Source organism: Podarcis cretensis (genome assembly GCF_951804945.1).
Source record: "Podarcis cretensis genome assembly, chromosome: 13".
Classification (NCBI taxonomy): Eukaryota; Metazoa; Chordata; class Lepidosauria; order Squamata; family Lacertidae; genus Podarcis; species Podarcis cretensis.
Window position 1 is genome coordinate 22,967,358 of NC_137182.1, and position 13,471 is coordinate 22,980,828.

Sequence of the window (13,471 nt, forward strand, 5' to 3'; positions counted from 1 at the left end):
TTTAAGCAACAAAAGGAAAAGAAGGGAAATGGCTGTACTGCATCAAAACAAAATGTCGACCTTTACTGACCTACCTCCTGGGAAGAAGTGTGGGAATGTTCAGGGAGGCAGAAGAGGATATACTGTTTATTAATAACCTTCCTAACTTGTGCTAACAAGTTATTTTACTTAGCAGAGTTTTACATTCCCCTTTTAAACGCATAGCAGATAGATGGTTGCAGGCTTGTGTAAACCGCTCACTATTAGGTTCCTGATAAGTTCCCTTATATCCTTCTTAAAAGAATAAACATGCCACAATCTTGTTTAAAGTATATAAAAGAAATTTACTCACATCAGTTCACAGATGGATCCCTGAAGACAGACTTAGTTACAAAGTATATACATGTGGATCTATCCTATATGGGGATAATCCCGGTGTCCTCTGTTGGCTGAAAGTCAACAGAGCATTTCTAGCTAAAAAGCTGGTCCAACGACGGAGAAAGTCAAAGAGAGAGAGTGTGCTGTGTGTCTTATCCTTTTGTTATCTGGACAGGTAAAGTCATGCCCACCTCTAGTCACATGCAAAGGAAGGATGTTTTAGCCCAGGAGGAAACAGGAAGTTTTCGACTGGCTGGACCAAACATTCCCCCACATGTCCGCTCTAGGAAAACAAGGAATGTTGTACTTGACTGCTTCTTATGTATCACATCCCACAAGAAAGCCATAGGAAGTTAGTGGCCTTTCCTGGCCCTTCCTTTAAACAAGGGGCAGAAGGGGAAGTGCAGCACTACAAAGCCAGACTTGTGGCTCAAGGTTTTAATCAACATTTTGGGGAGGACTACAATCGAGTCTTTGCACCAACTGTCAGATACAGCAGCATAAGAATGCTTCTAAGCATAGCAGCCTCTAAACAAATGGATGCGAGGCACATAGACATAAAGACTGCTTTCTAGCACGGAGAAATTCCAGAGGAAATATACATGAAGCAGCCAAAGGTTTTGTTAAACTACATGAGGCATGTGCAAACTGCAAAAAGACTTTATGGATTTAAAAAGGCTGCTAGAGCCTGGAATCAGAAGCTACGTAAAATGCTAACGCAGCTTGGGTACAAGCAAGGCCATTGCCACAGTAAATAAGAGAGACTACACACAGGTTGTGAAATATTTAAGCAAATATATAGAAGTCAAGGAACTGGGAAAGATCCAGTACTAGCTTGGAATTCAAGTGGAAAGAGAAGAAGACGGTTCATTTATTCTTAGCCAAAAGCAAAAGATTTCTGAACTGATTGAAAGCATACAGATGACGACTGACTTTTTAAAGAATCAAGATGATTCAAAGCCATTGCCAGACAACAATGAGTACGGGTCAGAGATTGGAAAGCTTTTGTATCTTGTTACTACATGTAGACCTGACATAGCCAGTCAGTGCAGTGGGAATTCTAAGTAGAAAAGTAAATGCTTCCACTGAATATGACTGGGCGGGTGTGAAAAGGGTGATTTGGTACTTAGGGGGTACGGTAAACTATAAATTAAGATTACCAGCTGTTAGTAATCCTAAAATGGTTGGTTTTACTGATGCAGATTGGGCTGGATGTACAACTGATTATAAATCCACAGGCGGATATGTATTTATGCTTGGAAATGGTCCCATTTCATGGGGTGGTTATAAACAGAATTACAGTATATAGCTTTATCTCCCGCAGAGTCTGAATACATTGCAGCCACAGAAGCATGCAGAGAGATGGCCTGGCTCAGTCAACTAACCAAGGACTTTGGGTTGGTGAGAAAGGGGCCTGTTAGTGTGATGGAGGACAACCAGAGTTGCCTAAAGCTGTCCCAGAGTGAGAAATTCCACGCAAGGACAAAGCACATCGAGGTGAAGTACCACTATGTGCATGAGGCCATCCAAGAGGGACTTGTGGAACGGTTTTATTGCCATACCAAGGAGTTGACTGTGGACATCCTGACAAAACCCCCTACCAAAGGAGAGCTTCCAGAACCTTCATGTCAAGCTGGGACTCTGGGTGGCTGAATACAATTGATGTATATAAATGCATGTTGTATTGCCTGAGAAGGAGTGTGTGGGATGTATTATTACTAGAGCAGTCAAGTACAACATTTTTCTATTGCCTAGAATGGACACACAAGGGAATGTGGCTCCAGACAGGGAGGACTTCCTGTCATACCTGCTCTGGAGCCACATTCCACTGTGTGTCCATTCTAGGCAACAGGAAAATGTTGTACTTGACTGCTCTAGCAATAATGCATCCCACACGAAAGTGTATTATGCTCATGTCCTGCTTGTGACCTTCCTATAGGCATCAACTGTGTGTGTGTGTGTGTGTGTGTGTGTGTGTGTGTGTGTGTTTAAGGATTATCATCAGAAGGTGTGTTGGGGAATATAGGAAAGGTTTTCTGCTGCAGAGTATCAGAGGAGCGGTCTGGTCACAAAGACTTTAGAGGGGACTGTCGCTCTGTTCAACATACGGAGTTCATCACACTCATCAACACATATTCTAAGACCAGTAAATCCCAGACAATATTCCTATACTGTGAGAGAACAACTGTCTGGATGCTGTGAGACCTCCCCTATCTGGACAGGGCTGCCAATTAGTTTCTGGGCCCAATTCAAAGTGCTGGTGTTGACCTACAAAGCCTTAAATGGCTCAGGACCACTATTCCCCAAGGACGGTCTCTCCCCAGATGAACCAATCTGGACCCTGTGATAATCATCAGAGGCCCTTCTTTGTGTGCCTCCTCCGCAAGAGGTCCAGATGGTGGCAACTCCAGAATGGGCCATTTCTGCAGTGGGTCTCCATTTGTGGAATGCTCTCTCCAGGGAAATTCACCTGGTGCCTTATTTACATATCTTTAGGCACCGTGCAAAAATGTTTCTGTATAACTAGGACTTTGGCTGATTAACATTCTATGGTCTTTTAACTGTGTTTGCGGGTGTGGGGGTGCTTTTGTTTTAGTATGTATTTTGTGGTGGGAATGTGGAACCTGTGGACCTCCAAATTTTGTTGGCCCACAACTCCCATCATTCCCAGACAATGTGGCCAGTGGTCTGGGGTTATAAGAGCTGTAGCGCAACAACGCCTGTAGGACTCTACGTTGAAGAAGGCTGGTCTAGGTGATTAGGTAAGGAAGGTTATAGGACTCTGCTGTGTTATTGTCTGAATGTTGAAATCTATTATATTTTTCTAACCTCCTCTTCTCTCTCCCTGCATTTTTTGCCTCTTATCTTAAAATTTATATGGCAGCTCAGCTATGGTCTATAATTAATTGAGAGCACTTCTATTGAACCAAAGCTTTGCTTTTAAGATGAGACACTCCTAAGGATGCTTATTAATACAATCCCTATTAAATTTAGTGGGATTTAACTTCTAAGAAGATAAGCTGGACATGTTGAACCTTCACTTTTGCTGCATTCCATGTGCTCCACACCCTGGGTGGGGGGGGGGGGAGATGCAGAGAGTGATCCCACAAGAATGGGTCTTTTCAGTGGTGGCCACCATCTGAGGAATGTTCTCCCCAGGGAGAGACTCCTGCCTGGTTCTATCCTTGTCACTCTTTAGGCATCAGACCGAGACCTTTCTGTTGACCCAGCCCTATGGTTAATAATCTTTTAGTGGGGTGGTAGGACTTGTCCTTAGTAATATGTTACTGACCGAGCAAGTGATGAATTTTGCATTATTTGTTGTATTAAAAAAGATTTCTGGCTTTAAAGTGCTTTTATGTGTTGTATTCTACTTTGCCAGGTCGCTTTGGGACTTTTTATTTTGCATAAATGTTAATAATCGCCCAACCCCCATTATTCCAAACTGAAAATATTGCCATTTAGGCTCCTGTCTGCCCTCTGTGCTGTTTCAAAACGGTGAGAAGAAGCTTACCAGAACAAAGAAAATGCAAGGGAATGTTTCAAAACCTCAGAATTCCAATTAAAAAGGGGGGCTGGTTATTCTTACGTTTCCATAAGAAGTTTCAGATACAATAATAGAGCCTGAAAAAACTTAACAGAGACTTATATAACCATATTACATAACATTCTCCTTTTGAGCTATTTGGGGCGAACTCAACAGAGGGAGACTCTCCAGCTATGTGGTATCATAAGAAGAATGTTTCTTCTTTATGACTGTGTCTGCATCTATGTAGAGAGGGCCAATGGAGCCGAGCAGTGAAACTGACACACAGAGAGAGTCAGAGGATGTAGGAAGAGTGGTGAAGAGAAATGGCAAGTGCTAGGTACTTTACAAAGTACAGTATACAAAAAAGCAAACCATCTGCGTGTGTGTACCATGGCATGGCAGAAGTGATACAGAATGTAGCATAGTTAGCCAGACCAGCTCCCCAATCTTGATTTCCCTCCATCCTTTAAACAAGTAGACATGAGTGTAAATATTATATATATATATTCTCTGTACAAGCCATCATTGTGAAGGGGGGGTATTATTGGGTTATTGATTTTATTTTTATTTTATATACTGTGCGAACCGCCCTGAGACCTTCGGGTATAGGGCGGTATATAAATTCAATCAATCAATCAATTGATGATGATGATGATGATGATGATTTACTCCCACTCAGAAACAAGCCCCATTGCGTTCGGTGGGGCTTAGTTTCCAATAAATGCGTATGGGAATGCAGCCCTTAATGTGTTTACTCTTTATTTCAAAGCACGCAAAGATCCCCGCACAGATTTCTAACCTCCAGGTTTGCGTTTCTCTTAGGGTAATTTTCTCTTAAAGGTTTGTACAGGGAGCTGTGCAAAAGGCCTTTGCTCCAAAGCGTTAGATAACTAAATTCGTTCGTTTTACTGCAAGAAGGCAGGGGGCTAACCGGATGTTAGCAACAATAGCTTTCCAATGACGAGACAGTGGATGCATCCACATGTCTGTCGAAATACAAGCGTGCCTGACTGTTTCCTCTCTCGTCCAGCCACACACCAAAGAAATAAATAGTTTCAGATTCTGCATCTGTTCAGAAATGAGACTTCCAGGCGATGTGAGGAAGACGTGGGCTGGGTATAAACACGCTCGAAACACTGCTCTGCTTGAAACAACCGGCCAAAATAAATAGTCATGTCTTCTTAATTATATAAGGAATAATAATAATAATAATAATAATAATAATAATAATAATAATAATTATTATTATTATTATTATTCCTTAATGCCTGATGCTTTCAGATGCTGCCTGAACTGCAGGCGAATTATATTTTGGAATATAATTCGGACAACCTTTCAAGAATCGAAATAATAATAACAATAAAAGAACGAAGCGCAAGGAAGAAACATTAAGGCTTCAACCCCATTTTAACCGGGAGAAATTCCGAGTGGACGAGTTTATTCCTTCCCTTTTCGAGTATCCCCTGGGTTGTAGTATTGTGATTGCTCGTTATTATCTGTTACATGGCGGCGAATAATGCTGGAAGCGCTTTTGGAGTCCTTACGGTTTCCACGCTAAAAAGTAAAAATGCTAGGCATTCATGTATATTCGAATCCCAAGCTGTAGAGTCAACAGTTCCGTTTATTTCAGGGGTGAATTTAGAGTCTGACCCGTCCAAATAATTTTACTACTCTCCTCCAATCCTAAATGCGTTTAGTTGGAAGTCAGTCCCGCTGATTTATAAGGAACAGCTGGGACCTTCTTCCAGGAAAATATGCTTAATATTGCATCCATAAATAGGTGAACCTCTCTTGGATCCTGGAAGTGCTGCCGGGGAGGAATATTGAGTGCCCTTTATAGTAATTGGAAAGCAATCCCATGCATGCCTACTCAGGAGTAAGTCCCACGGGCTCAAATGGGACTTACTCCCAGGCAAATGTGTCTAGGATAGCAGCCTAACTCAGTATTATTGTGATTATACTTCCTCGAAAAGAAGTCCCATTTCATTCAATGGAGACTACTGTCCAGTCAGTATTGGTAAATAAGACTCCAATGTGTCCTTTTCGTCCTTGGAAGGAGACATTGGGCTCAGCAAGGACCAGCATTCAATTAAATGATCCAATCCGGCCAAAACGAAGCACTTTCAAATCCCACGGGTTTCAGCAAGAGATAGTCCACCACCACGTGCCCTTTTCTAATTAAAATTAAAAGGGACAGCCCAACTTTGAGATCGCAGCTGAGCCTTTGGGGTGGTAGTTGATCTCCTGATCACAAAAATAGTCAACGGGGCGTGCAGTGATTTGGGGAAGTGTAACGACCCACGCGATCCTGTACATGCCTACTGGGAAGTAAGCCCCGTTGACAACAATGGGATTTACTCTCTGAGCATATCTGTGTAGGATTGTTCTGCTATTTTCGTGGTGCGAATGCTCCCAGGTCTCTTACATTTAAGAAGGAAACAAGACACAGTATCGAGACGGTGCAAAGCGAGAAGCGCAACCTCCACATGCTGTTGGTTATCTGCCCTGATTAAGTTTCAGGAAGAGCAGTTTTGCTGTCCGGAATCTTACAGTCTCTTCGTGTAGGAAAAGCTGATTCGCGAAATAGCTGTTGAACAGGGGTGCATTTCGGGGGGGGGGGTGGCAGAAACTGCGGAGCCGATGTTATGTTTGCCAAAAGGATTCTCTTCCACGAACAGCAGCAGCACGCCAAGAAATAGAAATCAGCTGCCAAATCGGTCCTTAATATCTCCTTTTAGGGGAAAAAGTGAGCGTTTAATCATTGTTTGGAGCAGTTTAGTCGGCTGAGGTTCTTCCTTTTCACCGACCCCTCCAACACGCCCCCCTCAATCCCATCCACCCTCACCCCCGCATACAGGGAAGTTTGCCGCCCCCCCCCCCCAGATGCTGGTTTTATTTCAGAATGTCGAGGGGGGAAATAGTGCGTTTCAAAATGACTTTTCAGTAGATAAATTCGTCCTGTAACACACACCAATCCTATACTCATAAACCTCAGGGGCCTTGCGTTGAGTGGCGAGTCCTTAGGATCACACTGCGCGGCTGCACTACGGAGCGCAGCACAGGTACTTGGGATTTAGGAGCACATGCTCATAGCACCGGATTGTGGGGTTGAAATAATGCAGACTTTATTGAAAATAACATTAATAGTCCTCCACTTGGGGGGAAACGCATTGTAATAGCTGTAGCAGGAAATTAATTAAACTAATGATCAGACTGCCGTCTTCATTTACTGTTTTAGGTGGAAAGACGACGCTAAGGGGGAGAATTATTTATCCTCCCGCCCGCCCTACACACAATAAAATCTGGATCCAGTTAATTAAATTAATAACCAGACAGCCTGACAACAACAGTGAAATGCACGCTTCGTCGCCATTAATCTACCGTCCAAAGAGCGGTGCAATTAGGAGGAAGTCTTAGCTTATTAATTAAGGTGTCGCTAAAATGTGTAAATTCGTCAGAAGTGGTTTAGCTTGCGGATCGGTTTCGAAAGCCTAGTATTACTTCGGCGTAACTGGGATTCGAACTAAGAACTTTCATCTAGGTAGTATGACAGGTTCCTTGAAGTGCGGTGGCTGAGAATGAATTGAAAAAACTACAGGACGCTGAATACCGAGTTTTTACATTATACCCAGTCAGTGCTTTTTTTTTCTTAAAAAAAAAAGTTTAGGGGTACTCTTATTTTCCTACTGATATTGAAATATTGCCCCTCAATGAGGCCAAACTCAGATCCACAAAATGTTTGGGGGTATGAGTGCCTCTGCGTCCCCCCAGCAAAAAAAAGCAGTGTAACCAGTCCGAAAAAGATAAACAAAGATCTTTAGGAATTTCTCCAGGTAACAGGAAAGGTAATCTGTAAAAGGCAAAAGAAAACGTCTAAGGCAACCTTAGACTTAAACAAAAATAAAAAAACAGTTGAGAAAAGAAGTTTTATTCAGGTATATCGAGAACTTCACCAAACTTCTTCCCCCCACCTCGAGGCACGAACACCAAACATAGTTAGACAGCGAATATAACTTTATAGTTAAAAAGACAAATATAAGAGCAGGGCATCAGCCGAGCTATTGGCCGAACTTATTATGCTGTCAGCAAAACCAGCCCCACTTTCTTTAATATTCATCTGGCCATTTTGTGATAACATCTACAGGGTATTTGTTTTATTTTATTTTTTACTTGACTGCAGTATCTCTCAGGTTGCAGTTCCCAGCTTCCTCGTTGGTTTAACTTGTACCCGATCCTATGGACACGTTTACCGGGGAGTAAGTCCTACAGAAGTCAGTGGGGCTTAATGTCTGCAGAGATACAAGGAAGTCTGTTTTTTTTTGTTTTGGCTACGCGCTACCAGGCGACACGCGGTTAAAAGGGATACCTGCGTTTCGCTTTCTGAATGTTTTGCGCTTATTTCAGTAATAATGTTGGCATTTGAGACGGATCGGCTCTTGGTTTGTGAGCAATATGCGGATAGGCTATTTGCTTCTGTCTAGACTAGAGGCAGGCGATGTGTCTGTGGAAGTTTTCTTTGGGAAACTGAATAGCACCCTAAATAATACCCTGGCACCCTGTAACAACACAGCAATTTAGGACACTTTATTTGAGTGTCTCCCATTCCCACGTATGCATATTTAGGATTGCAGCCTGAGACCCTTTGCAGAATTATAGCGGGTTGAATCCCTAACTTTTTTCAATTGTTCATGTAGAAGAAGCTAAAGAAAAATGCATTTTTTCCTGATTGGGAAGTATTTCAAAGTCGGAAAGACAACTTTGGGCATGCACCTGTTCTGGACCTTTCGGAAACGGACCTTTTAGAACCGAAGCCCAAAGGACTTTCGAGCAGAGAGACCACTTAATCGGAAATATACGCTTGCAGCCTCAAGAGCAAAGCTGGACGGATAAATGTTTGATTTCTCAACAAGCAGAGACCTCGTGCAAACATTTACAGTCCCTGCTCCAACTGTGTTAAGAGTACTTTTCTTAAAGTTTGCCTTGGATGAGGTTCTCCTTCTATTGTTTTCCTGATAAACTGCCCGAAAAATAGTAACAACAGTTATCACCATCGTCATCGGTCAAGGGCCCATAGGAGCAGAGAATCTGCGGACAAAATTCCACAGAGTCTGGATGTGCATTATTGCTCCCCCCCCCCCCTATACATTAGAATAAAGGGCAAGGCTTGATTTTCTAAAACCAACGTCTGTGCGTTTATGCCTATTTTATTTACTCAGTTTTGCCCTCCTTTAGCCTAGTTATTTTTTTCATAACACAACTTTGCCCTCCCTGAAATCCACAGCCCTTTTCCAAAATAAATAAGGACTTAGACGGTCAGGCTGCCTAAATGGATGTCTTGGTCGTGAGGCGTTGGTTCCTGCTGGCTTGGAGAGGCATAGAGTGAATCCTGAAGTGATCGGCTGAATTGGCGGCGGCAGACAGGACGGGCCATGCAACAGAAGTCAACAGACCCTTGACTTTCAACTTGACCTTGAACTTCCGTCTCAGAGCTGATCTTTATGGGATGGCGCATCTTGAACTGTTCCCGTTGGTCTCTTCGGTTCTTCTTCCGTGGGTGTGTGTGTGTGTGTGGGTGTGTGTACATATACATATATATATACGCACGCGTTTGGCATAAGGTTGTCTGCTTCCAGATGTCAGGATGCAAAGAAGATTTAACACACACCCCTTCCCTCCCTCCCTAAAAGAAAGGGGAAATGAGAAATCAACGCGAGAAAGGTCAAAAACCCACTGGAAAAGAGATGGCTACTTTTTAGCCTTAAATGGAAACACAACGCTTCTGCCATGGATAATGTAGAGGCAGAGGAAACGGCTGTTTTAGATGCAGCAGAGTTTTTAAAGTGATGCCCATGATCTCGCACATCCTAAGGCAAAATGATCGGTGGTCCTTTAGTCGGGGGTGGGGCAGGAAAACAGAAACAAGAGTAATAGCAACAGTGACAGCGGCTTCGATGCTATCCCCTCATCCCCCCCCCCCTCAGCCGAATACAGCCTCTCCCTTTAAATAATTACGCTTGTTGAGGCCCGCAAACAGCAGAATGGCTAGGTGGAGTTTTTTTTTTAGTAGCATGCCTTTGTATAAGGAAGATTATATGTTATTGTGGGTAAAAAGATTACACCTGGAGCATACTGGTTCGTAAGTTAGATCCACTAAAAGCAGTTGGGGATCCGCTCCCAAGAAATCGGTTTGTGTTTAAATCAACAGTGGCAGGGTCTTCATCTCACCTCATATACACCATACCTTTCAGAGAAGGTCCATGACAGCTTCAAGTGTACACGCACGTGTGAACAGACCCTTAGCCCTTTGTATTGCCCGGAGTTTGCTTCCAAGTCCCAGGGCACTTTCGCAGGGCTCTTGCTACCTTCTGGTGAGAAATTGCCCTAAGCCCGGACTAGCCAGTATGATGCTTTCCAGATATTTCTGGACTACAACTCCCATAATCTCTGACCAATGACCACGGTTGGCAGGGGCTGATGGGAGCTGAAGTCCAAGGACATGAGCAGGGCACTGAGTTGCCTACCCATGCCTTAAGGCTTAAGCCATACACTCGCTGCCCTTATCTACGGCTGCGTGGACTCCCTAGTAGCTCTGTGAGGGGTAAACTACAGTTCTAGGCTTATTTGCTGCGGGGAATGTGCTTTAAATGTGTGGTATATAAGCAGAGGAGGGAATAACCTAGAATCCCAGAACTGGAGAGTTGGAAGGGACCCCAAGGGCCATCTAGTCCAACCCTCTAGAATGCAGGAATCTCAGCCAAAGCATCCATGACTGATGGCCATCCAACCTCTGCTTAGAAACGGCCAAGAAAGGAGAGTCAACAACCTCCCGAGGGAGACCGTTCCACTGTCGAACAGCTTTTACTGTCAGAAAGTTATTCCTGGTGTTTAGTCGGAATCTCTTTTCCTGTCACTTGAAGCCATGGGTTCCAGTCCTACCCGCCAGAGCAGGAGAAAACAAGCTTGTCCCCTCTTCCATGTGCCTGGAATCTGCCACAGTCAAGTAGAAAGTGGGAATGAAGAACAGTTTCAGATAGCAAGGGGGGGGGGTTACATTGGTTAGGCGTGAAGTCTTCCCTCCACCCGCGCCTTACCTCTCTATTCGGCCACTTCAGTTCCAGCTAGGAAGAAGAAGAAGAAGAGTTTGGATTTGATATCCCGCTTTATCACTACCTGAAGGAGTCTCAAAGCGGCTAACATTCTCCTTTCCCTTCCTCCCCCACAACAAACACTCTGTGAGGTGAGTGGGGCTGAGAGACTTCAGAGAAGTGTGACTAGCCCAAGGTCACCCAGCAGCTGCATGTGGAGGAGCGGGGAAGCGAACCTGGTTCTCCAGATTACGAATCTACCGCTCTTAACCACTACACCACACTGGGGAGATATAAAAGTCCATGGTGAGAAGAAGGCTTACCTGGTGAGTCTGACACGGGTGCTCACGGAGTCGCCACCTACACTAGGTAATACGACACAATGTTCATTTATTATTTTTTATTCATTGCAAGTGTATTCCACTCTTTTCTCCAAGGAGCTCAAGGTGGCGCGGATGTTTCTGTCCCCCTTCTCATTAACCCCTTCATCAGCCCTGTGAAGTAGGCTGGGCTGAAAGGCAGGCAGTGACTGGCCCAAGGTCATCCATGGAGTTTCATGGCTGAGTGGGGATTCGAACCCTGGTCTCCCAGGTCCGAGTCCGACAATCTTCTCCACTTGCACCGCACTGGCTCTCAGTAACTGCCTCGTATAGCTACTTACCCAGATAGGAGCCAACTCCGAGGGGCCGAGGTCCCTTCACCACCACCCCAATAAAGCCCTCTCCCCAGTTGATGGGCATTGCCATTCAAAGTGTGTTTGCACGCGTGTCTTGGGATTAATTATGCGAGGTGGGGTTTACCTACCTCCCCCCCAAATAAAGTTGTCACCCCTGCTTACACACTCCATACAACGCAGCACACCTTAGTGGAGTAAGGTTCGCTCAGAGCCTTACCAAAGGCTTTTGGAAATTCAGAAGCCTTCAGAAGTTTCGGTACTGCTCCTCAGAGTCTTCGTGCGCATATACATATCTGTCTTCACATGTGTGTCTCACAAAGTTAGCTTCTTCAAGTTTAAAGTACTGGTTCTTTCTTGAGAACCACTGAAGGCCTTTAAAATTTATTCACCTCTCGCTTTCTCTTTTACACACATACACAAAGAGAAAGAGAAACCGTGAGGTGCTCAACCTTGAATTGTTCAAAAGTAAGCAATTGTTCCAGAAGCGGTTCGGATAAATGAAGATGCCACAATATACTTGTTCGATCACCCATTCCGAATAGAGGGGGCAACAAGGGTTCTACATAGAGAAGCGCAAGCAAATGACAACAGGGGCAATCTTCCAGTTTCCGGGCCAATCGCGCAATTTCTCTGGAGATTAAATCTAATGAAAAATAGGCACAAGGAGAAGGGGACGGCAGAGGACGAGATGGTTGGACAGTGTTCTCGAATCTACCAGCATAAGTTTGACCAAACTGCGGGAGTCAGTGGAAGACAGGAGTGCCTGGTATGCTCTGGTCCATGGGGTCACGAAGAGTCGGACACGGCTAAACGACTAAACAACAACAACAACAACAACAACGTTGCCGTCCTGCGGAATCGTATCCGCTATGTTGTTGCATTCTCTCCTGAGAACGCTCTGAGTACATTCTGTGAGTTTAGCGCTTGTTCCGTTTTACTCAATCAAAAGATGGAGAGGCGCAGGTTTTCAAGTCCAGACAGGACGCAGGAGCAAACGTCCACCCAGCAATTGTTTCTAGGACAGTAATTTATAGGAAAAGAGATGCCGAGAATCAAGTCTGCGTGGAAAAACCTCCGCTTTTTCCTTTACTGCCTGGTGCGTCTGTTTGTGCGCGTGACTTTCCACAGTTACTGAGTGGCCAGAGAAATGCACTCTGCAGTTTTTGGGGGGATGTTCTTACTTCCCTTGTCCAGGTAGAGCCCCTGTCGTTAAATAACAGGTGTCAGGACTGGGCTCTGGCGCAGATCAAGCCCTGCCCGGATCTCAGCCCTACAAGTCCTCCTCTCCCACCCGCAAAATGGGAGCATTAGGCGTGTGTCCTGTCCCAGGACACAAAACGAGTTCATTGTTAAGAATGCAGGACCAGGTTCGCATTTACCATCCTCTAGTGCAGAAGCTCTTCAGATAAGGTGAAAGCTCATTCTTGCAATGCCTTGGTCGTGTGAAAGGGTTTGTAGAGGAACCAGAATGGCCTCCTTACGCGTTCAGCAACACGTGTTATTCAGTCCAAGTAAGATCAGACGCTACATCCCAGATACATAAGCTCTCTATGGATAAACCTGTCGTTTATTTAGCCTACAAATCCTGTACCTATTTACGTGGGAGAAGCGCCATTGAACTCCATAGGACTTACATGTGAGAAGACAGGTCTAGAATGGCTCGGTTCGCTTTTCCTGTCCCACACAAACTCTCCCTGGTGATATTATCACGTCATCAGAGATGGATATACTTTATTAGGAGGAATAACTAGCTTTCTCCCCCCCCCCACCCCCGTCAAAATGAACCTAGGACGGGGTTAATAATTTATTGCAATTCAGGTGGTG